The following is a 26723-nucleotide window of genomic DNA, read 5'->3' as shown; positions in this document are numbered from 1 at the left end:
AGTTCCTTTCTTGACTTCTCAAGTGCAAAATGCTTTTAATGGAAAAGATGCCATTTAAACGAGGGAAAACAGATGCATTAAGTCATAATTGTTACTTAAGTTATTTTTTCTACAAGAGATTTGAAATCCCCACCTCTTACAGAAACCTGTCTCTTATCAAATGACATTTTTACAATCAGTGCTATGACCATAAACTGAATTTTGTGTTTCTTTGTTCCTGGCTGCAAAAAATGTTCATAAATTCTTTAGTTTTATTTCTGCCATGCTGTTGTGGAATGCTAGTCTAATAACACATATGGCTACATACACTACTCTGCTTGTTAAACAATTATAATGGTCATTACGGGTCTATATTATAATATCAGCATCTTAAAATGTCGACTCTCACTTGTTCGACATGAAAATGTCGAACTCCAAGGTTCCCGAATGGCCAAATCACCGATTTCTTTCCAACGGAAAGAAATCGGTTGGCCAAACACCAACTCCACACAAAACCAAACATATTTAAGTGGGGGACTGTGCCCACCCCCCACACCCCCCTAACTAAATATTCTAACTCCGAGATCACACTACAGTCAGGGAAAGGGCACGGGAACCTTGGAGTTCAACAATTTTGTATTGAACAAGTGAGAGTCGACATTTTAAGATATCGATATTATAATACAGACCCAGTCTTCACACCCATTGTTTTTACTGAAGTCATCTACTACCATGTATGGTCCAGTATAGATTTATCTACAATAACTATAAAAACTACAAATGCACATGCTTTTTGGTTTATAATTTTACATGCAGAGAAAATTCAAAAGCCATTTTACTTTTCTGTTATTTTATTACTGCTAAAAAGGGTTATATATAACCTGAAATAATCATTTGTCCTTTTAAATATGCCTCAGTTTATGTGAACAATATATTTTATATCATTATAGATGAGAGTCATAGCTGAATTCTAGTCAACTCAATTATTGCCAGTACACTTATGCTCTAATCCAGATGCCAAAAACAGAGAGTATTTACTTGATTTATGATTTTACTTCATTAAAACTTTGATTTAGTGATCTCTAAATAGCCCCTTACTAAAACTAAATTTTGTAGCTTCCATGATTTTCTTTCAAAATCTAAAGCATTGGATGTAAAATTAGATATTCTAGCAGTCAAACCCTTCACCATATTCTATTTAAGCTACTTTGGACGGCAACTTGTTATAGCTTACCATGAACTGATGATGGTTTATGATAAATGTCTGACTCAAACTCCTAATTTGTAACCTTTTTTTATCAAAGTAATGTCCAAGAAATTCAAATGTGTGTCAGAAGTATTAAAGATTAATTAAAAAAATAAATCGGTGATGGAGCTAATGTACTCAAAAGAATCAAGCTCAAGCTTTGTAGTTGTCCACTACATAAAACATCATCAATAAAACATCCATAAAACTTGACATAAACCATGGGATCAGACTTGCTGATATACATATAGATGCCTAATGACCTTTGCTGCTGACTCACTGTACTCTGTTTCAGACCTGACAAGAAAGTTAATTATCACTTTTTTGCAATATATATATATATATATGTGTGTGTGTGTGTGTGTGTGTTGTGTGTGTGTGTGTGTGCGATTGAAATTTCTAGTTTTATTTTTTGCTGGCACCAGACCTGCAATAGACTTTCAGGTACTTTTTTTTAATTCCATTGAAGCCGAATATGAACATGAAATTGCATGCAGGTGTGTATGATCTCCATATGTGAAGACCATTGGGCGTTGAGTGGTCTACTTGCTGGTAGATTGTTTACTGGTATATGTGTGGATTTGCTTTTAACAGTGGCCAGGAGAATGAATATAAGCCAGTGTAGTGGGAGATCTAAGGCATCCAAACATCCTAACCTATGAAATCAGAAAGAAGAGTCCCTATTCCCAAAGATGTATGTTTATGAAATGAAATGATTGGTGGAGATGACACAGAAAAGTAGATGAAGTATAGAAGGGCTGCAGAGTTTTCTCTCCTCTGCCTGCACTGCATACTGATTCTTAGAACATATAAAGCAAGGGAGGATTTTTTTTGTTTGTTTGTTTTAACACCCTCTTCCAAGAGATCAAACATGTTTTATTAAACTTAGACTAGCTTCCTTTTGCTCTTCTCTTTTGCTCTTCTCAGAAGGTGAGAAATAGTCATCAGCAACAGTGGAATATTTCAAATATTTGTGCACAAGTAAGATTAAAGAGCTCTCACACTTCTCCCTCATGATCAAACCACTCCTAACATGGGCAACACCCATTCATGGATTATTGCTAAAAAATAAATTAAAAACTTAATTTATATTCCAAGCTCTCTAACCATTTTAGTCAAATTCTACTTCATTCTCTCAGATTTGATTGTGCTACAGTTCTTAATATTGAAAGCTAGAATATTGTTGTTACAAATAGTGTATTTCTCAAGTCCTTCCTGCACCACCCAGCAGCTAGTGGGTATCTGAATATGTTATCAAGTTTTCAGATAATGACATATTTATAGTTCAAAGCTGTTTACCCACCTTGAAGTTAGAAGATTCCCAAAAAATCAAGCCAAACACAGTTCTGAGGATTGCATGGACATGATAGAAAGCCACCAGCATAAACTTGTAATGTTCTATTACTTAACCACTATGATTTATTGTGTGGTACACTATGAAGGCTTTAACTGAGTCCAGATCATCTCTTTGTATTGTAAGGCCTTCATAAAATGCAGCTGCAACCTTCTCAAAAATTATATTTCATTTGATAGATACGATCTTTTTACAAACCCAAAATGGTAAAGACTATTGAGAAGCAAACTTCAATTATCCCTTTAAATTAACTCTGTAACTGATCTCTCCCTTGCTCTACATAATACAGTTCTTAGGATTACAGGTGTATAGTTATCAAGATCTGAAGTAACACACCCACTTTACTGTATAACCACAGGAACAGGACAAACCAAACATAGAAATATCCAAACCAGGGCAGCAGGTCAGTCCAGAAGATGCAACCAAGAACACACTGGAGAGAGTTGTTAAAATTTATTTAAGAATAAACAAAGATTAAGCGCTTTCGTACAAGAACTTCATCAGAATCAACATACACTTCCATTTTACACACTTAAATTCCCCTCAGGGTGGACCGTGGGAAGATATGTTGGAGGCAAAAGAGCTAAGTTGGCAAATTAGATTAAATGCCACTACCCCCCCCCCCCCCCGGCCTAAATGAGAGTCTGTCATCTGTGTTTTAAAATTAAAGCCGTATATAGTGTAATTGGGTTTTATAGAATTTCAATAGGAGTTAAGTATAGAATCTTAGATACATAAGGGGTGTTTGTTACAATGCAGTAATGTCAAAAAGTTTTGTCACTCTGGTTTTTAATAGTTATATGATTTTTAATAGTTGTATGTATACTAGCTATATTTTTGAGTATTAACTTGATGTTATTCACCATTTTGTTTGGGATTCAAATGGTTAATTGATGGTGGGTTTCTATTGGATGTGTGATCAAGGGAGGGGTATTTAACTGTGTAAAATGGAAGTGTATGTTGATTCTGATGAAGTTCTTATACAAAAGTGTTTAATCCTTGTTTATTCTTAATACATTTTAACACACACACTTTGTTTATTGAGCTCAGTGTTGATCATTACTGTAGTTCGAAAATATACTAGTAACTTGACAAAGATAATCAGTATCAGTGTCATGCTTGTTGTTAGCAACTTGTTATGCTGTTGAGACTGGAACAAGCTGAATATGTTGTAAGCTCCATACCTAGCCAATGCTTAGAAGTTAAGCTTTAGAAGTATTAAGCTGAACTCTCTGGCTTGAGTCTGCTTTTTTAAACCACTTGTGTTAACATTTCTAGCAGGTGGTAGATAAAATGAGAAATTCATGGAAGAAGAATAGCTTGAACATATCCAGGGATGGCTGGCTTGCTTGAATGTAGATATCTGAGCACTTTTTTCAGGAAATCTCAGCAATGAGTTTAAAAAATGACAAAATGTGGTGAGTAGTACATGGAAATGAGAAAAAAATAAAACTTGTAGAAACATTTGCTTCTTTTTAGCAAAGAAGGTGCAACAGTTAAGGCTGAAAGTGGAAGTATTCAGACATGGCAAAAAGATCAGGAAGTAAAGGCCAACAAAGGCAATGTACCCATTTCTGGCTTATAAGAAGGTGTGGAGGAAGATGACAATTTTATATTTGTGGTGGGCTGGATCAGCATCTTAATAAAGAAATTGCAGTAAATAGGTTATTTGGATGTCCAGATTAATAGGATAAACTGGGTATGGAAGCTAAAAGGGCTGGAAAGCAAACCTTTACACTTTCTTTTCTTAAGTGTCCTAGTTAAAAGCTGTATAACTCTTTGCTGAGACAGATGGCTTTATAAAAGAGCTTGGTAAAGGTGAAGCAGGTGACCAGGGTTGGGGAGGATATCTCTGTGTACATTTGCAGGCAAAAATCTCATCTGCTTCCACTGGCAGTACAGGTTTGAAGAGCAGTAATAAATTTAATACACCCAGCTGTACTGAAAATAATATGACAGGGAATGACATATTGGGCCAGGTCAGAGAAAGAGATGGAAAAGGTGTACACTTGCATAATTGGTGGAGGACCACTGATGTTCAGAAAGATGAACCAGATGTTCAGAAAGAACCAATGAACACCCACAGTGAGCAATATCAGGAGGAAGTGGGACTGGAAATTTTGAGAGCAGGCCTGCAAATGTGATAGACTGGCCTACAGTGCGAGATAAGAGTGGACAGAAAAGTGCTGAAGTGGAGCAGGTGGAGAGAGAACAGATGTAGAATTAATTGAAACACAGATCACTAATTAAAGAATTTGAGAGCAAAAGACAATTGTGGTGTGATGCAGAGAGTTCCCCAGAAAGTAACTCACATGGCTGTAATATTCTATAGCTGAAGGACAGAGAAAAGCACATAGTGTTAACAGACATACCTCTCAACTATCCACATTTCTGCCTCATATTTTTGGTCTGTTCCTCATACAATTTATGACTTTCTGGCAAATTGCTAGGATGATCTGAGGACTGAAGTCACTAAAAATTGACATACATTTGTGTTTCAGATGTCATACCCATCAGGAAAAGGGCATTCTAAGATGAATCCTGTTATCCTGGCAATTTTCTAAGTTTATAAGATCAGCATTTAAAATCTGCCCCTATTTTTCGGCCTTTTTCACCCTTTCTCTCAGGCTTTGTTCAGATTTTTTTGTATTAAGAGGTTGAGAGGCATGGTAACAGATAAAGAGCTAACTGGATGATGTAAGCAATTGGTCCATTCACAAATTGATGCACAAGAAACTAATATGAAATGGAGAGGAGTCAGAAGCCTTTATCTAAGTTGTTGACTTGAAGTAGGGATGGGGTGGTGCAAGAGGAAGTATTTATAATGTAATGAAATACTCAATACCTTTATGCCTTGGGTGTTATCTTGTTTTTCATATCCACATTGACTTCTATTATTTTGGAATGAAAGAATGATGATCAAAACAGGTGCCATGGAATGATGCTTAAGATATGAGATAGGCTCATTATATGGGTCTATATTACTTTGTCGATAACTAACTTCAGCAAACGGCCATTCATCAAACATAAATCAGAGAATGGCCATTCATCAAACATTCACATCAGTGAACATGTTTCCCAGGGCAATGAGTTACTTGGCCAACATACTGACCATCACACATACTACAGTATATCAAACGCACCATCTGTGAGATCACACTACAGTGGGGAAAAGGCAAATTTCCTAATGCTAACCAGTTAATCTCAGTCCTAGTGATAGACTTTACATATTTCAAACTCTTCCATCACTGGCAACATTCACAAACTAGAATTTACAACAGAAGGGAGTAGCTCATCTAAACTGTTGGATGTGTGGATCAAAGAATACGGACTATATTCATATGATTTGGTATAACCCAGTGATTAATTCAGCTTAATGATTAATTAACTTTGTAGTGGTATTCAACATGCTGCCTCACGGGTGCTAAGAACAATGTTACCTAATAAAGACAGACATTAATACTTCCTAATTGCTACTTAGGAAGGGTCAGAGGGTATGGCTTTGGTTGATGATATTACTATCTTTAGCTATAATTTTTAAGGAGTGGAGATCAGAGCCTGATGACTTCATGTGAAAGTTAGTGGAATATGAGTACAGGATGTGGTCTTTCTATAAAGATACAAATTATGCAAAAGATAATTGGTTAAGAAGTTTTCATTGCTTAAAGGAGTTATTTGATGTCTTATTTTACTGCTGCAGTCCTTTAAAATGAGATACAATGTCTACTTAATGCCTGATTGTTTTTTTTTTAATGAAATACTAAGAGAGATGTGATATTACTGAATTGCCATGCTTACATCTCTGCCAATACCACTCATACAGATTTGTTATATAATGCAGTGATTTGTGAATTATCGACCTTGTTGTATTCTTTTTACATTGTGGTATCTTTTATTTGATTTTTTTTGAATAAAGTGTTATTCATGCAAAGAAAAAAAAAGAAGCAACTAAAATTAATACCACACTACCCACTCCAGAGACCAAAAACTGCCACCAAAATTTAAACAGAAGCTGTGGGCAGGATAGTTATCTTTTTCAGAGTATGCCTCTTTTGTGGAATAGACTACCCTTATTAGAGGCTCTGTGAGCTTTATAGATGTAGCCTGAATGAGTTGATAGAAATCGTAAGTACGACTCCGGTCTGGCCAATCTAGCCCTTATGGAAAGAGGCTGAGATCTTTAGGCTACAAATAGTCCTCTGGATCAACATCCTAATATGAACCTATGAACTTATAAACATTACTTCACTAGATCAAAATGTGATGTTACTTCCATAAATTTGCCACAGCTGTCCCTTATACTTTTTAAACTATAGTTCTTACAAACAAGATCACTTTAACTACCCTCACTCCTAACAATGTTGTGTATTCATTTAAACATTATAGTTCAAACAATATGAAATGCAGCAGGAGTAAATGTGTTCAGTAAAGCTGGAAGACGTATGCCCTATATATTCATCTTACAAGGTTATACTGTCAAAACAAAACCACAAGGTTGGAACATTGCTTTGTTTCTGAGAAATCCGCAGTAGTTTTCTGCTTTTCTTCACACTGAACTGCTATTGCTTAATTTACTGCAATCAGATTTTTTGCACAGCATCTTTTTACTTTAACACATGATATTTGTATTTTTGTTGACCTCTTGATTTTGCTTGGCACAAAGCTATGTCCCCCTTGCCTATAGCATTCTATCACAAAACAATTAAAACATATTTAACATATACTCCAGTATATTTTGAAATGTTAATTTTCCTGTGTGCTTATCTCTTACCTTGGCAAAATACTTCTTTCAATTTAAGCAAACGTGACTATATTAATATGATTAACACAAAAAAATGACTGTACCATTGGAGGATATGTGCTCTCTGTCTATTGCAACAAACTATTTTACAAAAATGCTTAGCCTTTTAGAAACAATTTAGTAGCATTTGAGACAATATGAAGAGCAATATAGTGGTCACAGTACATAAGAAAAGTGATTCTATTTAACTAGTTAGGTGCTTACTTTTATGTGATACTGTATGTATGTGTACATGTGTGCATGTGTACATGCACGTGTGCATGTGTGTGTGTGTGTGTGTGTGTGTGTGTGTGTGTGTGTGTGTGTGTGTGTGTGTGTGTGTGTGTGTGTGTGTGTGTGTGTGTGTATGTGTGTGTGTGTGCGTGTGTGCGTGTGTGTGTGTGTTTTGCTGTGCATGTGCATTTTTGTGTATGCGAATTTTAGATGACTTTCAGTTGTCCATAGGCTATTTCAAAAAAAAAAATGCTTATTCATAAAAGTATGGGAAGATGCCAAGAATTTATTTGGACTACAGGTTAGAGATTTCCTTGCCTATCAAGGACTGATATCAGAGTATAGTTGAAGCAAAAGAAATGAGGGGGTCCTAAATGAAAGACCAGCACTAGTAGAGGTTTTTAGTAGACGCTAGAACAGAAGCTGCCATTGAAAAAGAAATAATTAGTAGAGCATATAAAATATTGCATGATAACTATAAGAATCAATCAAAGGAGGTTAGAAAGGATTGGAAGAGAGATTGGATAAGCAATTCACAAAGAAACAATGACAGGATATACATATGTTTCCCAAATATGCAACAAAGTCTAGAAGATTTAGGATTTTTGCTTCGAAATGTTTACAAAGATATTTTAATACCCCAAGTAGACTCCAGGGAATTTTTCCTCAGGTAGATAGCACATGCTTGAGGTTTGATGGGGAAGAAAGAGGCAACTGGGAACATATTTTCTGGGAGGGCAGTGAGTTGGCCGACATTAAAGATTCCCTGTGGGATGCACTGTCAGATATGCTGGGTGGGCAGATTAGTGTGATGAGGAAGATTTTTTTGAGCTATGTTACAGAATCGGAATTGCCTAGATATGGTAAGGCTTTCTTCTTCTTCTTCTTTTGGCTGCTCCCATAATTGGTCGCCACAGCGGATCATCTGTTTCCATTTCTTCCTGTCCTCTGCATCTTGCTCTGTCACACCAACCACCTGCATGTCCTCTCTCACCACATCCATAAACCTTATCTTAGGCCTTCCTCTTTTCCTCTTACCTGGCAGCTTCAACCTTAGCATCTTTTTCCCAATATACTCTGCATCCCTCTTCAGCACATGTCCAAACCAATGTAATCTTGCCTCTCTGGCTTTGTCTCCAAACCTTCCAACCTGGGCTGACCCTCTAATATACTTATTCCTAATCCTGTCCACCCTCATCACACCCAGTGCAAATCTTAACATCTTTAACTCTGTCACATCCAGCTCTGACTCCTGCCTTTTTGTCAATCCCACTGTCTTCAACCCATATAACATAGCTGGTCTCACTACCCTCTTGTAGACCTTCCCTTTCACTCTTACTGGTAATTGTCTGTCACAAATCACTCCTGACACTCTTCTCCACCCAATTCATCCTGCCTCTACTCTCTTCTTCACCTCTCTTCCACACTCACCATTACTCTGAACTGTTGATCCCAAGTATTTAAACTCATCCACCTTCACCACCTCTACTCCCTGCATCCTCACCATTCCTCTGTCCTCCCTGTCATTCACACACATATATTCTGTCTTAGTCCTGCTGACCTTCATTCCTCTTCTCTCTCTAGAGCATATCTCCACCTCTCCAGGGTCTCTTCCACCTGTTCCCTACTCTCACTAGAGATCACAGTCATCTGCAAACATCATAGTCCACTGGGACTCCTGTCTAATGTCATCTGTCAACCTGTCCATCACCATTGCAAATAAGAAAGGGTTCAGAGCTGATCCTTGATGTAATCACACCTCCACCTTAAACGCATCCATCACTCCCACCGCAGACCTCACCGCTGTCACACTACCCTCGTACATATCCTGTACCACTCTTACATACTTCTCTGACACTCCCGACTTCCTCATACAATACCACAACTCCTCTCTAGGCACCCTGTCATATGATCTCTCTATGTCCACAAAGACACAATGCAACTCCTTCTGACCTTCTCTGTACTTCTCCATCAACACTCTCAGAGCAAACATCGCATCCGTAGTGCTCTTTAATGGCATGAAACCATACTGCTGATCACTAATCATCACCTCCCTTCTTAACCTAGCTTCCACTACTCTTTTCCATAACTTCATGCTGTGACTGATCAAGGCTTTGCTGTCTCTAATTATGGTGGATGCCAAAACAGCAATTACTAGAAAATGGAAATCAAAATCTAAACTATCTATATTAGAAGTAGTGAATATAGTAAGAGAGATAAAACAACTGAAATTGAGATATTTAGAAAAAGGGAGGAACAAACTATAGAGGAAAAATGGGAATTGTGGGCAGACTACATACAGGCCGCAGTGGTGCAGTGGTTAGTGTTGTCGTCTCACAGCAAGAGTATCTCTGGTTCAATTCTCGGCTGGAGCACCTTTTGTGAGGAGTCTGCATGTCCTCCCCATGGTCAAGTAAACTTTAAAGACATGCAGGTAGGTGTGTGTGAGTGGGTGTGCCTTTTTTGAAGGTTGGGCACCGGACTGGCAACTCCACACTGCAAAAATCCACTGCCAATCATAAGCGGACCGGTGATCCGCTGTGGCGACCCCTAACTGGGTAAAGCCAAAAGAGAGTGGCAACAATAAATACAGGAAAGGAATGAGGTTTAGAAGAAGGCAGGACTTAAATGAGCTATGTAATGTTTGACTGAAAATGATTGGGTAGACTATAAGTGATTTATAATGTTTGCATCTGGGAGTACATCAGTATGGTCTGTGCAGTGGTGTAGCTACAGTTTGTGCTGCCTGTGGCTGTCTTTGAGATTGCTGCTTCTCCACCCTCACAAAATCATGGTCAAATGGTGCCCCCCATACACAGCCCCCCCCCCCCCCGCAGCCATTCCAGTGTCCCATTACTTGGCTATTTCTCTCCATTTGCCATAAGCACTGTAATGTGCATACTGTTTTATGCTTTACTTTTATAATGATAATTTGGATTAATTTTAACTTGTTAATACAGTTTGATTACTTTTAAATAAATGTAAACATGCTTATTTCACAAGTGATAATTCAATAACGGTGTTTAAAAATAAAAAATGCAGTGCAATATACAGATTACTGCAATATCCAGACTGTTTACAGATATTCTGTATTGACTAGATAAAGATTTCTGATCAGAAGAAACAGAACTTTAAATGACTTCTTAGAATCTATGCTATATATATATATATATATATATATATATATATATATATATATATATATATATATATATATATATATAATTACTAATTACTACTGGAGTTAAAGTAGGGACTGTAGTTCTCATTGTTAAGGTTCCATGAAACCTGAGGGACATTCCTTTGACTGTGCACTCAAAGTCATTTAAATTATAGCAATAACCCATGCCTGGGTGTGGATAATGCTGGATTTACCCACCGCTGATGTAGTTTGGTCACGAGAGCGAAGCCCGAGTAGTATATATAGTTGGGGGGGGCACAGCCCCTACATTGGGGGGTGTGGAGGTCGTAGCCCCCCACATAAGTTTCGGTATATATTGTCTTCTGGAAAGAGTTAGTCATTGGTATTGTAAGTATGCATGTCTATGGTTTAAAATGTATTGTTTTGAAGCTTTCAGTAAAATAAAATATAAAATCAAACTAGGTGTGAACCTCCCCCCAAATCCCCAACTATATATATATATATATATATATATATATATATATATATAGATATATACTAAGTCCAGGATCACACTATATTGGGGAAAAGGGCATATACCTTTTACTTGCCTTGCAGTACCCTACACAGTGCCAGTACTTCACTTCGGTGAAATGAGATTTGGTGAAATGAGTTTTCAGTAATTTGAGCTTCCAGAGGTTTGGTCAGGGTGAATTCAAATACAGTGAAATGAGCTTTCAATGAAACAAAGTAGACCCATTTAAATGTATTGGAAACACTCACCATCTAACCCAATACCATATTCATGGGTGACTTTAATTACCTCACTATTAATTGGGAATCCTATACGACACCAAATGCACAGGCACAGAGATTCCTGTATTTTGTAAACACAAACTCCCTGGACCAGATAGTCAATACACCAACAAGGGGTGTAACCATACTTGATCTGCTCCTCACTAATATGGGAGAGTACTGCATACCCCCTACTGTAATGTCTTCCCTGGTAAGGCCAGACCAGAAAATGGTCTCCTTAAAAGTGAAAATAAAACATGGAACTCCAGCTAACCCTGGAATATTCAGAAAACTACTCTAAGGCTAATGTGCTACTATTAAGTGATAACCTGGCAAAATTTAAAGCCCCCATAAACCATGAGAACACTGCTGCCTACACGGAACTGTTTATAGAAACACTATACAAGCATGTTAATAGCAACATGGAGGCAGCTGTATCCACCAGAAAGAAGAACAGAACCAACTCAAAAACAATCACAACATCAATAGGCTATATAACAGAAGGAAGAAAATCATGGCAAAAATTAGGATGTGTAGTACTCAGCAAGATAAAAACACTCTCAACTAAACAAATAACTCAGAGGACAAATAAAATCTACCAAAGCCAAATTTGAGGAAAATTTGGCCTCCTAGGCCAAGGACAACCACAAGGCATTCTTCAGCTAAGTCCACAATCTCAAAGGCAATACACAACTATGTGCAGAGCTCATTGTACATGGAGCCACCAATACTGAACCAGGAGATACAGCAAACCTACTGGCAGATAAATTCAACTCCAACTTTACCATTCTCCACCCCTCAACATTCCTTCAACAAATACCATCAAATATAACTCACCCTGCTATCACTAGGGAACAGGTCCTTAATGCTCTCCTTAAGGTCAAGAATACTGCATTAATGGCCCCATTAGCTTGACAAGTCTGATCTGTAAAGCCATGGAGCATATTATTATGGATGTCATAAACAAGGACATAGGCAATCTCCAAGCACTTGACCCCACCCAGTTCGGATTCGTCAAGGGCAGATCTTGCCTGTTGAACTGGTTGACTTCTTTGAGACTGTCACAAAGGTCCTGGATGAGGGAAAGTCCATGCATACAGCTTACCTTGCCTTGGCCAAAGCCTTTGACACAATCCCCCACTCAGGCATCATGGAAAAGCTAACACAACTAGGCATAAACCCTTATCTCTTCAGGTGGGTGGACAATTAGCTCACCAACAGGACCCTCAAAGTCAAAATAGGCACCTCCACCTCTGATAACAGACCTGTCACTACTGGAGTTCCCCAGGGATCTGTCCTGGGACCCCTGCCATTTTGCGTCTACTTCTCAGAGACAAAAGGCCTGTGGCTGACAAAGTTTGTGGATGACTGTAAGTTGGGTGCTGTCACTGACTCTCCAAATGATGTTAACATACTGCAAGAGGGTCTCACAGCAACTAATGACTGGTGTCAAAGTCATGGCCTCAAGCTAAATGCAAAAAAATGTATCATCATACCATTCAGCAAAAACATGACCCCCACTGATCACCACATCAACGGCAACCCCCTAAGCACACAGCCTGTGGTGAGAGACCAAGGCACACAGGTTGATAACCTCACATTCAACCATCATGTAGCGGCAATGGTCAGAAAAGCCTTTTACTTGGGTCATCTCATAAGTGAAGGGATTGCATCCAGAAAAACAAGGTTATTACCTCTCTATACTCCTCCCTCATTAGACCAATAATTGAGTATAATGCCCCATTTGGTATGTACCTCTCCACACATCTGCACCAACTGGAAAGGCCACTGAAATCCATGGCCTCCAACACTTGTCATATGCAGACAGGCTCAAATCACTATCACTCTACTCAGTATCATACAGATTGCTAAGGGCTGGTCTGTGTCTTGCCTACAAGGCAATCTTGGACCCTGCCCTACTAGAGATGCTCCATATCCATAAGTCTAATTCCTCATGCACTACTTACTCAAAACATCTAAAGCTAATATGCGACATCAACAAAACCTGCTGGAGAGACAGGTTTGTCTCCCAGAAGCTGCCCCATCCCTGGAATAGACTTCCCATACACATCAAACAGAGCACCTCGCTGACCCTCTTCAAGCACAACCTTGATGAGTGGATGGGAAACCACAAATTTGTCCCAGGGGTTCCACCTGTGTCCCTCACTGATAGGAGTGACAGGTGCTGACTGAGGTTTCTTTTTGGAGATAAACTATTGCCTAAGCTTGTTAGGGCCCCAGGACCATTAGCCTAGTAACCTCCTATGATCCTATAGGCCCAGACAATATCCACGGATGCCTTCTAAATGGTAGGAAATATGGCCTATCAGACTGTCTGGAATTTCTATTTAACTGTAGTCTCCAAACAAGTTTCACGTCTCATGAATGGAAAACAGCAATGGTCATAACTCTGCACAAAAGTGGGCATTCTCCAGACCCTGGAAACTATGGACCCATAAACCTCACTAGTCTCTTATGCAAAGCCATAAAATGAATTATTATGGAAATTATAGGAAATAACCAGACACTGAACCTAACCCAATTTGATTTCATCAAGGGCAGGTCATGCCTTCTCAACTTGGTGGACTTTTTTGAAAAGGTCACCAAAGCAATGGATGAAGGTAAAATGGTTCACACTACTTACCTTGACCTGGCCAGGGTATTTGACACAATAGCTCACTTGGGCATTGTTGACAAATTCAAGAGGTTAGGAACAAACCCTTATGTCAGCCAGTGGATAGCCAGCCATCTCAAAAACAGGACCCGGGAAGTTAGAATTGGGGAAACTACCTTTACAAAGAGGCACTTCACAAGCAGAATCCCTCAGGGATTGGTCCTGGGACTTCTCCTTTCATAGGTTCATAGGTTCATAGTTTCATAGGTTGGTACTAGGCTATCAGCCCTAGGGCTTATACAAGCCTAGCCATAACAATTCCCTAGCTATTTCTTCCCACACTATTTACTTCCCTGGAACCCTGTCTAGCAGGGCGACTGACGTGATCCCCGAGGTGAATTTCCTTTCTCCCATCCAATTATCAAGGTTCCTTTTGAAGAGGGCCAAAGAGGCACTCTGCTTGACATGTATGGACAATTTATTCCAGAGTCTGGGGAGTCTCTGGGTCAGGAATCTATCCCTCCAGCATGTTTTATTTATTGTGATGACAAGATTTAGATCCCTGGAGCGTGTGGCTCTGAGGGATTGGGATTTCTTTAAGTGTAGCATTTCCAACAGCTCTGGGTTTGACATGGCCTTGTTGTATGTTAAGCAGAGATCGCCTCTGAGTAGACAATATGTGACAGAGTATAGCTGGAGTTTTTTAAGGCAGTCAGGGTAGGGCATCTGCTTTAGGCCTGTGATTCTTTTAGTGAGGTATTTCTGCGGCCTTTCCAGTTGTTGCAGATGTCTTGAGAGGTACATACCAAATGGGGCATTGTATTCTATAATGGGTCTAATGAGGGATGAGTACAGTGGGACAATGACCTCCTTTTTTCTGGATGAAAAGCCCTTAGTGATGAGGTGTGCCACATAGAAGGATTTCCTGACTGTTGTGGCGATGTGGTTATCGAAGGTGAGACCACTGTCCACCTGTGTCCCTAAGTCTCTTATCACACTTTCAGTGTTTAGTGTACTGCCACCTATATACCAAAGGGGATAACTATACATTTCTTGGCATTGATCTTGGGCCCATGGCTCTGGCACCAAGCATATGTTTCTGTAAGGCCCTTTTGTAGTAGAGTATCCACATCATTTGGGGATTCAATAATGGCTCCCAATTTGCAGTCATCTGCGTCCCAGTTTGCAGTCATCTGCGAACTTTGTTAGCCAGAGTCCCTTAGTGTTTGCCTGTACTTCAGAGAAGTAGATGCCAAATAAGAGCGGTCCCAGGACTGAACCCGGAGGTACTCCACTTGTCACTTGTCTGGGGTTGGATTTGGAGTCGGCTACTTTTATAGTGTGGGTTCTATCAGTAAGCCAGTTAGCAACCCATTGGGTGACGTAGGGATTAATGCCCAGCTTAGTAAGTTTATCTATGATTCCAGAGTGGGGGGTGGTGTTAAAGGCCTTGGCAAGGTCTAGATAGGCTGTGTGGACCACCTTACCCTTGTCCATGGCTCTGGAGACTGATTCAAAAAAGTCAATCAGGTTCAGGAGACAAGATCGGCTCTTCATGAACCAAAATCGGGTGGGGTCCAGTGTTTGAAGGTCACCAATGTCTTTGTTTATAAGTTCCATGATAATACACTCCATGGCCTTGCAGATAAGGCTCGTCAGACAGATGGGACGGTAGTTTCCGGGATCCAAGGTGGATCCCCCCTTGTGGAGTGGGATAACTGTAGCTCTGCGCCACGCAGTGGGCACAAAACCTGAGGTGAGGCTATGATTAAACATGACACTTAGGTGAGGTGCCAGTTCATATTGTAGTTCATGTAGTACACAGCCCAGGATGTCATCTGGTCCCATGGAAGCTGTATTCTTAGCTTTGGAGAGTGCGTTTTTTACCTGTGTGGCCGTTATTACAGGAATTTGGCAATCTTCCGGTACTGAGATGGGCCATTTAGGGGGTGAGGGGGGGTGAAGTTGGCACTGAATCGATCTGCCAGGATATTGGCAGTATCTTTGCGATCAGTATATTTAATACCATTCTGTTTTAGCTCAGAGCAGATCTGAGCATTGTCATTTAGATTATTGACATAGTTATAGAATGCCTTGTGGAATCTTTGGCAATTTTTGCCATTTACTTCTCTGAAGTCAAGGACAATGCCAGTATCCTCTGGCTGACTAAATTTGCAGAAGATTATAAATTAGGAGCTGTCATAGAATCCCCCACCAACACAAATGTTCTCCAGAAAGGGCTGACACAAACAAATAACTGGTGTCAGAGCCATGGACTAAAACTAGATGCCAAGAAATGCATAATAATATCCTTCAGGAAGTCATCAATCCCTGGTAACTATCATATTGAAAACACACCCCTAAGATTTGACCAAGTAGTCAGGGACTTGGGGGCACATGTAGACAGTAATCTAGCCTCTGACCATTAAGTGTCTACAGCAGTGAGGAAATCATTCTATGTTGTGCAATGATGACATCTAGGTCCAAGGAAGTAATTATTCCATTGTATTTGGCATTCATCATACCTATCATTGAGTACAATGTCCCCTTTGCTATGTACCTAACCAGGCATATCCAATAACTGGGATGCCAACAGAGGTTCCTCACTAAAAATACAGGACTTAAGTAACATGTCCTATGCAGACCACATCAAACCCTGTCCTTGTATTCTATCCCCTACAGGCTGTTGACAGGAGATCTATGTCTGCCATACAAGCTATTGTCAGACTCCACTCTAAAGGGTCTCCTGCATATTCACAAAACAAAGAGCACCAGAATTACGCATTCTAAAGATGTAATCTTACCAGTGCAATATATAGTTCCTGCAGGAGAAACGGGTTGTATCCCAGGGACTGCCCAGTCTCTGGAACAGGCTCCCCATCCATGTGACTCAGACTTCCTCCCTAACCCAATTCAAGTGTAACTTGGACAACTGGATGGGGAACAGGAAATTCATCCCTGGTTTGACACCTATGTCCCTAACTGATGAAGGCAGCCTATATATTGTTCATCTCCCAGGCACTTGCTTGTAAATATTTCATCTCCCAAGTGCCTGCTTACACTTATCAAGGGTGCCAGAACTTGTCAGATATTTGAGATGCATGGCTAGGCTTAACAAGTCCCTTGTGGTCATTAGCTTAGTAAATACCTATGGACCTATGAACCTATAAGAGAATTTAACAGAGAAAAATGACTGGTGTCAAAGCCATGACTTAAAACTCGATGCAAAGAAATGTATTATGGTACCTTTTGGGAAGTTGGCCACCCCAGGAAAATCAACAAAACACCCCTAAGAGCTGGCAAAAAGCATTGGAGGAACACATGTAGACAGTAACCTGGTCTTTGGCCAATACTTATCCAAGATAGTAAGGAAATCCTTCTATGTTGCTCAAATTATAAGAAAGTGCATGACATCTACGTCCAGGAAAGTAACTGTACCACTATAATCAGCCCTCATCAGACTCATCACTGAGTATAATGCCCCAGTCAGTATGTGCCTAACCGGACATGTACAGCAACTGAAATATCCCCAAAGATTCCTTACAAAACGAATATAGGGCATAAACACAATGCCCTCAAAGTCATATTGCTATACTTGGTCTCCTACAGACTACTGAGAGGTGATCTATGCCTGGCATCCAAGGCATCCCTGGACTCTGCTCTGATGAATCTTTTACACATTTGCAAAACAAACAGCATCAGAACTACTAGATCTAAAGACCTAAATTTTACTTAGAAATGACCACAGGAGGTCTATGGATGACCAGGTTCACAGACAACTGCAAACTGGGGGCCATAATTGACTCTCTGACTGATACAGGCATCCTCCAAAAGGGTTTCACTGAGACGGATACCTGGTGTCAAAATCAAGGCCTCAAGCTAAATGCCAAAAAGTGCATAGTCATCCCCTTTGGAAAAAACAAAGTACCCGTGTACTACCGCATACTTGGTAGTCCCCTAAATACAGAAAATGTAATAAGGGATCTGGGGACATAAGTAGATAGTAATCTCTCCTTTGATAATCATATTGCCAAGGTGGTTAGAAAATCCTTCTATGTGGCCCACCTAATTACAAAACGGTTCTCATCTAGAACAAAAGAGGTTATTGTGCCCCTCTACTCATCACTCATCAGACCCATCATAAAGTACAACGCCCCATTTGGGATGTACCTTACAAGACACCTGCAACAGCTGGAAAGACCACAGAAGTACCTCACCAAGAGGATTACTGGCCTCAAACAGATGCCCTATGCAGCCTGACTGAAGAAACTCCAGCTGTACGCGGTTGCATACCGCTTACTCAGAGTTGATCTCTACCTAACATACAAGGCCATGCCCAACCCATAATTGATGGACATGCTCCACCTAAAAAAACAAATCCCAGAGAGCCACACGCTCTAGGGATCTAAACCTAAAAGATAAATAGGACATGCTAGAGGGATAGATTCCTGTCCCAGAGACTACCCATGCTTTGGAACAGGATTCCAATCTACATTAGGCAGAGCCCCTCACTAACACTCTTCAGGAGACACCTTGATGAGTGTATGGAAACAGAAAATTTATCCCAGGGATCACTGCAGTGACTCTGCTGGACAGAGGCACAGGGAACTAATGGCTCTACTGGACAGAGGCACAAGGAACTAATCTAAGGGGGCAGCGAAAGCCAACACATTCTTGCTAGGCTTATAGATGCCCTCGGGCAGATAGCCTAGTACTTACCTATGAACCTATGATATGTTTCTCAGATAATTCCCTTTCTCTGGAACAGGCTCCCCATCCATGTGAAACAAACTCCCTCCCTAAACCTACTTTAGCATAACTTCAGCCATTGGATGGGAAATCAAAAAGTCACCCCAGGTCTGGCACCCGCATCTCTGATGGGCACAGGCAGTCAGTAAAGCATTTCATAACCAGAACTCATCCTTATATAAATGTCTAACATATAACCTGTGGGACACATTTGGGTTGCACAACTAAGCTTATAAAAGCCCTAGTGGTCATTACCCTAGTATATACACCTATGAACTTATGAACCTATGAATAAAGAACTGGTGTAGAAAGGGTAGTTAACCAGTCAAAGAGTATAGATCAAGGATTTAAAAATAAATTAGAATGATAAAAAATTCTGAAGAGTTGTGTAAACAAGGAAGCTGACTTTATGGCTTTGCATGACAAGCAAAGAAATGCAATATGCTTAGAAAAGACAAAAGGAAGTTCCTGAGCAAATAAAAAAGGAAGAATATAGGCAATACAAGGGCCATAAGAAGTAGCAAGAAGTAGACAGGAAGGAGGAACAAAGAGGAAGGCACTGAGAGAAAGGAAGAGAGAATTGTTGATATACTTATATTCACAATGTCTGGTGTTAACTGTGACAGAGAGACAGACAGAGAGAGAGAGAGAGAGAGAGAGAGAGTGAGGGCACAAAGTGCTTGAATGGACAATTTATTACCTCTCAGATTGGCCAAAAACAAATTTAATTCCTATTGGGGAAAGTCAGAAAACAATGGCTAAACCCATGTTTTTATGCATATGGAGACAAATGGTGGTTGCTGAGAAAAATGAGGCTGCCCAGCATATAACAAAGGAACTTGGGGAGGAAGCACAATAGCCTTGTCTAAGGTGTTATCAAAGCCACGTATAATTAAAGCAAGAACAAATAAATTAAATAATTCAGTGAATTACTGAGGGGTTAGTGTTGTAAGCAACTTTATGACATGATAAATTACTGCAAAGCTGTACAGGAGGAATGGAAGCTGTATGCCTGTTGTCTGTCAAAGCAGCACAGAGAATTCCAATTTTGAGCTGCAAGTGAGATTTATATTATAGTTATGGCCTGAGTCCTTCAACCTCCATTTGAAAACTATGTGGCTTTGATTATACCAGTCAATTAAACAGATGGAGTTCCGCGGGTGCTACTAAAAAGATGCACTTGCACCAAGTAAATTTTCCTAATTATCAAAAAATAAAATAAAATATTGTGGACCTCCTGTAGCTACACCTGAATGAAAGAATATTGTTAAACCTAGATTAGAGAAATATGATTGAATAAGTATACATTTAAGGTAAAAATGGGCTGACTTAGAAGATAGTTTGCATCATTACTATGAGTGTGACAATAGTATAATGTGAGTTATGAGACTAACATTAACAGCAGGCAGTGAAGAGAAGAAATATTGAAATGTTATATGGATGGTAATGCCCTGGGAATGCCAAAAACCCAGGAAAAAGTAGTATGTTATATGCTATAATACTAAAGGAGGTAGAATTTTGCAGTTATAAAAGGAAAATGCTTACATCAAAAATAAACGATTAATAGTGGGCAAATGAGTAAATCCTGATTCATCTGGTACCTTAATCTTCTAGCTGTCAATTAAGAGATGCATGTGTGTTTGGTAAGAGGACAGCTATGAGGAAATACAGCAGTTTTTAAATGGAAGATGGACTTGAGCAGAGGTCGTGGACACCACTTAGGAAAGGAAATTGTTTTTGCTTTGTCCTCATCATCCAGATAAGGTAACAGTGGCCGAGCAGTAACCTACTGTCATAAGTATAAATCTGAGGCAGGCAAAATGAGCAGAGATTTCGCTTTAGCCTGTTTTGAGAGTAACTCAAATAACTGGAATCCCAAAAATAACTGAGAACAGTAGAAAAGATATGGATCCCTAATAAGGATGACCTGAGAAAAGGAATGAGATTCCATAAACATGGGAAGATGGAACTGTGTGAAGACAACATAATCATACCTCACAACCTCTTAGCACAAAAAATCTGTACAAAGTCAAACATAATGGGGAGGGGAGGCCCAAAAATTGGTGCAGATTTTAAACATTGCTCTTATAAACTTAGAATGTTGCTAAACTATGAAGTTTGAAACTGAAATGATTATCATTTATCCCTCACTGATTTGACAGAAAAATGCAAATTATATGAGTAACAGACTAAAAATATGAGGCAAAAAATGTGGACATTCTGCAAAAACTTGTCCAGTTGACTGGTATTTTAACAAGTTAACAATGAAATTGTAACTGTTGTTCACTGAAAAAAAGATCTACATAATAAGGAAGCGTGGGTTAAAAGGGTAAAAGGACTGATGCAAAAATGCACCAAAGCTCATCTGCCAAACAAATGTGGTCAAAGGGAAGAAGATTGCTAATAGAGTGACATATACAAAATTAGGTATACTGAAGAACATAAAAAACTAATCCAAATGAAGTAATAATCCTACTGCAGAATGTAAACAGAGCAAGAGAGAGTGAAAGATTGAGACAGAGGAAGAAGTTTAAAATATGGAAAATTAAGTTTTAGAAGTATTATTAAATTAAGTTTTTTCAGGCTCCAACACGAGTTCTTGAATTCTACTCCAAACAAGAAACAGGGCATCAAACATAAAAATACGCACCTGATGACAACTCAAGGAAACTATTTTTTTTTTTCTGAGAAACAAGTACCTTTGCAACACCCATGTGAATGGCTTTCCACAACCCTTTACTTATGAACACTAAGTCTGTATACAATCATGGGGGGAAAAATGTTGAATTATGGTGAAAAACGTGTCTTATGTAGATGAAATCTCACAGTCATACCGCTATATTTAAAGGCAATCTTAGATTGACATTTCACAGAGTTAGGATTAAGGGTGAGAATTTATGGAGTTTACAGTCACTGAATGATAGAGCTTCTTTTTTTTCATGTCTCTGCTTGCAAAGTAGTAGCACTGTGGAACACCAGTAGCACCAGTCTAAGCAGGTATGATTGGGCCAAACTTAGAAAGAGAGAGATAGGATTGTAATTACAAAAGGAGCAAAAAAGGAAACCAAAAGTCTTCAATGAGATTTGTTACCATGTCTAGATGCTTCCTAAAGTGCTTAAAGATCTAGCAGTTGTGTTAAGTAATCCCCAGTTAGATCTGTGACACCTTCAATAGTCCCCAGAAAGATATCACATGAAAGGACACTCACAGCAGTAGCTGTCTTGAACAAAGGTGGATACATGGAGTAGCCAGATAATTGCAGCCTTCGTAGATTCATTTCCATTTCAAGGAACATTCTAGAAAACTATTATACAGGTCATTCTTGTTGAGTCTATGAATGACATTTATTCATTCGATGATCACTACTACTTTTCATGCAGAGATTCTGTCAACCCTCTGTGATCCAGTAATATGAATCTGTCACATCTGAGGTTGAACAAGGGAGCCCTGAGGATACAGTGTGTCTGGACTGTGACAAAGCAAATCTGTAGGAAAATAAAGGGTATATGTATGGGTCCTGGGACTGAATCTAGCACAAGGTGACCAACTACCAAGGCAGCTGTCTAAGGACCGCTGCTGGCTGGAAGGTCCAGGTACAAGATTAATTAAAAAAATGACAAGTTTAACATTAATAAAAAACAAACAAAAAACAAATACAACCCAGTTATCCTGCTCTCAGGCATCAAGCTAATTAAAAAAATGATTTCCTGCTCTACATGCTAGCACCGGTCTCATTCATTGTCTGATACCTTGAATGAATGAGACCAGAGCTGGCATGCAGAGCAAATGAGACAACTGGCACACATTTTGAGTGAAGGTTTTTGCAGCAGTACTACAATGACAGATGCACAGCCAGAGTGAACTGGGTTGCTTTCTTGCTAGCACACAAATAAACAAATAAAGTAGACCTGTAGTCTGAACCTTTGTAGCACACTCCATATATGGCTTCTTTTTTCAGCAGTAGCGCTTATAAGGAACGGTTTGTTTTATGTATTAGTTGTCATACTGAATTTTGTGTGTATGTGTTTGTATGTGCGTATAATGCCCCAATTAAAGAACTCTATCTAGTTAAGTAACTTGCTCTCTAGTTGAGTAACTTGCTCAGAGTCTCAAAATCAATAACTCAGATGTAGGAAGCATGAATCTTAATCCAACTGCCAGATATTGATTAAGCTTTTTGTTTGTTTTCTTTGGTAAATTGCTTAGGATTACAATCAGTCAATATCAGTCATTAGCATTTCACATTTCCTTGGGTAACAGTAAACATGCTGATGCAAAAATTGTTGTTCTGTTAACTTCTTAAGTGATTTGGAGTAGTCTGCTGGTATTTGTATTTAGTTTTATAGAACATCTGAGTTTTTGCATCATATTTATTCCCTTCCCTGTCCTTGAGCAAATTACTTAAACAGACACTGCTTTGGAGCAACTGCAAATTTGGGCTATTTCTCTCAGTTGTTCCTTGGACTGCAAGCTTAGTAACAACACATGAAACAGAGTAATTATGGTGTAAAGGAAAGAAAGAAATTGTATTAAACAGGAGCATCATCATACAGACTATGCCCTTTGGATGTGATCCTTAGTTTTGTTAATGTTGACACTGTGTTTATTGTTGATCTGTGAATAAATTAGACATTTTTTTATTTAGTTTGTTTTTTGGAAGCACACAGGTGTGACATGCACTGTGTTTGGACTAAACAGTTGTCTAGCACTTAGTGCAGATGAGTAAGGCTATGAGTTGTTAAAAGAATTGCTTACTGTAGAAAAATGGTTTGATTCCTTCACTTTTCTTCTATTTGACTCTGCCAAGTTATTTCACCAGACAGTACTCCTGGTCTGCTCCTGAAAAGGGACACCTGTGTCCAGCAGGTTGTCCCAGATTGTGAGCAGAAGTATTATGCATATCTTCTGAATTCTTGCACCATTCACACAGATGCTAATTAGTACTTCACTGTATGCTATTTCACTGTGAGTCCCAGCACGCCTCTTCTAGTTTAATGATTACCAGATACATTTTCACTAAATATGAGTCTCAAATGAAGAGAAGTTTACTCTTTCTCATACTTAGTCTGTTCCAATGTGAGAGTGTTTTGTTTTGATTAGAAAGTGGCCATCAGTGTCTTTTTTTAATTTGAAATAATAGTTTCAAATCTGTGGAAATAATATGTACACTAACAGTTTTGAACACTCTTTATGGCAACTGGGGAGAGATAGCCAGAAAATGGGACATAGTTATTGCTAGTGGGGGCTTGATTCATTATCCTGACTAGGGCCCCATTTGCCCATGATCTAACCCTAACTCTTGAGGTGTATGCTACAACAATACAGCTTTATTAGCCATTCACGTAGGTGAAACCTGTACTGACTGATGTCAGAAAGGATTGTCACTCTTGAAGCCAAAGAAGACATAGAGGTCAAAAATGAGATGTAGGTATCCTACAAGTATGTAACCCCTACCAAAAAGGCTATATGCAGTCAATTTTCTGTTTTTATATTACTTGCTGGTTGTTGAACAAAAGCTGCTGCAGCATTTATATTCTCCATAATTGTTTTGCTTTATTTATTGCACTATAAAATTAATTAATTCATTATTAATCCTTGATTACACAATATAGTGCAAACAGTTTGCATTTTAGTAATACATTTTTGCAGTACCTTTTTTACAGTCTCTAGCAACTGTAAAGGGGTAGACATTTGTCAGGTTTTATAGTCTACCTTATTTCGAGGTATGATCAGAACCAAGCAGTCTTCCGCATTCATGTTGTAGTCATTGCACATTATTGTGGTACAGTCTTCTCTACAAGATTGGATTGAAAATGATTTTTGCATTGTTAAAAACTGCCAGTTAGCACTGAATACTAAACTCTGACTTGTTAATGAGCTGCTTCCTGTGGCAGGGGTGCAGGGTTTGAATCTTTTCACTTGTCCACTGTGTTACATTGAGCAAGTCACTTAACCCAACAGTGTTATAGAGTAGCTAGGATTATTTGCTAGACTCCTTAAATGGTCTGCAGGACTGCGTGGCAAGTAACTATGAACCTGCTGTCATTGTTTGACAGCCATTCCCTATTGCATAAATGATCTAGTTCAGTAAATGTTATGGCAATATCACTAGCACACCATTTTTAATTCAACATAGGCAATTTATTCTTCAAGAGTAGCAGGTACTGCATTTGTAGGTGACCTTGCTATGGAATGAAAAGTTGTATTCCAGAAGCAACCTCTGCATTAGTAATATTTCTCTTTAATGTAGAATTATCCGTATGACTTTTACTTTTGCAGCAATTGTGTATATTGACTTGGCATATGTTATCAGATGGTTAATATTTCTGATGCACTCATAAATAATCTTCTATTTCAACTGTTCTACACTTGGATAGATCTTATAGTATGATGTTAGTGATCTTTATACAGTTGCATGTAGTTCATCCAAAGCTACCAGTTAAGCACATTTAATTTATTTTTTTCATAATGATAAGGGATGCACACAGTCAACAAGGTGACTATAACTGTTGGTGGGGGTGGGGCTCTATGTGAATGAAAGTACCTTATGCTCTTGTCATCTGCTTATTTTTAAACAGTCTTTAATGTGGCATCATAGGACTAGTGCACGCATGCGCGCGTGTGTGTGTGTGTGTGTGTGTGTGTGTGTGTGTGTGTGTGTGTGTGTGTGTGTGTGTGTGTTTGCGTGTGTGTGTGTGAGAATTAAGTTGAAATACTTTGGCTACCAAGTGTTTGTGTGAAACAAATTTGAAATATGTGGTTTTGATCATTATTATTTAGTCATTGTTGTTGTTAATTGATTTGATATTGAAAAACATTCAAATGTTGACAGTTTTGTTCACTCGTAACTGCAATTTCCAACTATATTTGTTGATATATTTAGCATATAATTACGGAATTCATTTTAACTTCAAAAACATAATGAAATTCTGTTTCATTCCCAGGTACATCTAGGGTAATCAGGGAATGGCAGACTACAATGCATAAACATCCCATGCAAAACCTGATCAACAAAGGATAGCAGATAGATAGATAGATAGATAGATAGACAAACAGATAGATAGATAGATAGATAGATAGACAGACAGATACATAGATAGATGAAAAGTATGATGAAGTGTGGGCAAAACAACTGCGGATGTAAACAAACAAGTAGGATATAAGGAAGAACTTCATAAAGAAGTAATATGTTCAAAGTGCAAAGGGAAATTCAAGAATGAATAACATAAGAGCCATAACTGGGCATCACTATGTGGGAACCTTATTGTTGGTTGACTGAGATCCAGTAATATGAATCTCTCACATCTGAGGTTAAACAAGGGAGCCCTGAGGATACAGTGTATCTGGACTGTGACAAAACAAATCTGTAGGAAAATAAAGGGTATATGTATGGGGCCTGGGACTGAATCTAGCACAAGGTGACCAACTACCAAGGCAGCTGTCTAAGGACTCCTGCTGGCTGGAAGATCCAGGTACAAGATTAATTAAAAAAATGACAAGTTTAACATTAATAAAAAACAAACAAAAAACAAATACAACCCAGTTATCCTGCTCTCAGGCATCAAGCTCATTAAAAAAATGATTTCCTGCTCTGCATGCTAGCACCGGTCTCATTCATTGTCTGATACCTTGAACGAATGAGACCAGAGCTGGCATGCAGAGCAAATGAGACAACTGGCACACACTTTGAGTGAAGGTTTTTGCAGCAGTACTACAATGACAGATGCACAGCCAGAGTGAACTGGGTTGCTTTCTTGCTAGCACCCAAATAAACAAATAAAGTAGACCTGTAGTCTGAACCTTTGTAGCACACTCCATATATGGTTTCTTTTTTCAGCAGTAGCGCTCAT

The 26723-nt window shown here is 39.0% G+C and overlaps 1 long non-coding RNA gene across 2 annotated transcripts in view; it reads right to left on the bottom strand.

Moving 5' to 3' along the window:
- Window positions 1-26723, bottom strand: part of LOC122811840 — a 161027-nt gene that overhangs the window by 122686 nt on the left and 11618 nt on the right. The gene's annotated exons all lie outside the window — the stretch shown is intronic.

The sequence above is a fragment of the Protopterus annectens genome, chromosome 1.part1, assembly GCF_019279795.1.
Source record: "Protopterus annectens isolate FY-2018-M chromosome 1.part1, PAN1.0, whole genome shotgun sequence".
Classification (NCBI taxonomy): domain Eukaryota; kingdom Metazoa; phylum Chordata; order Ceratodontiformes; family Protopteridae; genus Protopterus; species Protopterus annectens.
This window is presented reverse-complemented; position numbering and strand designations above follow the sequence as displayed.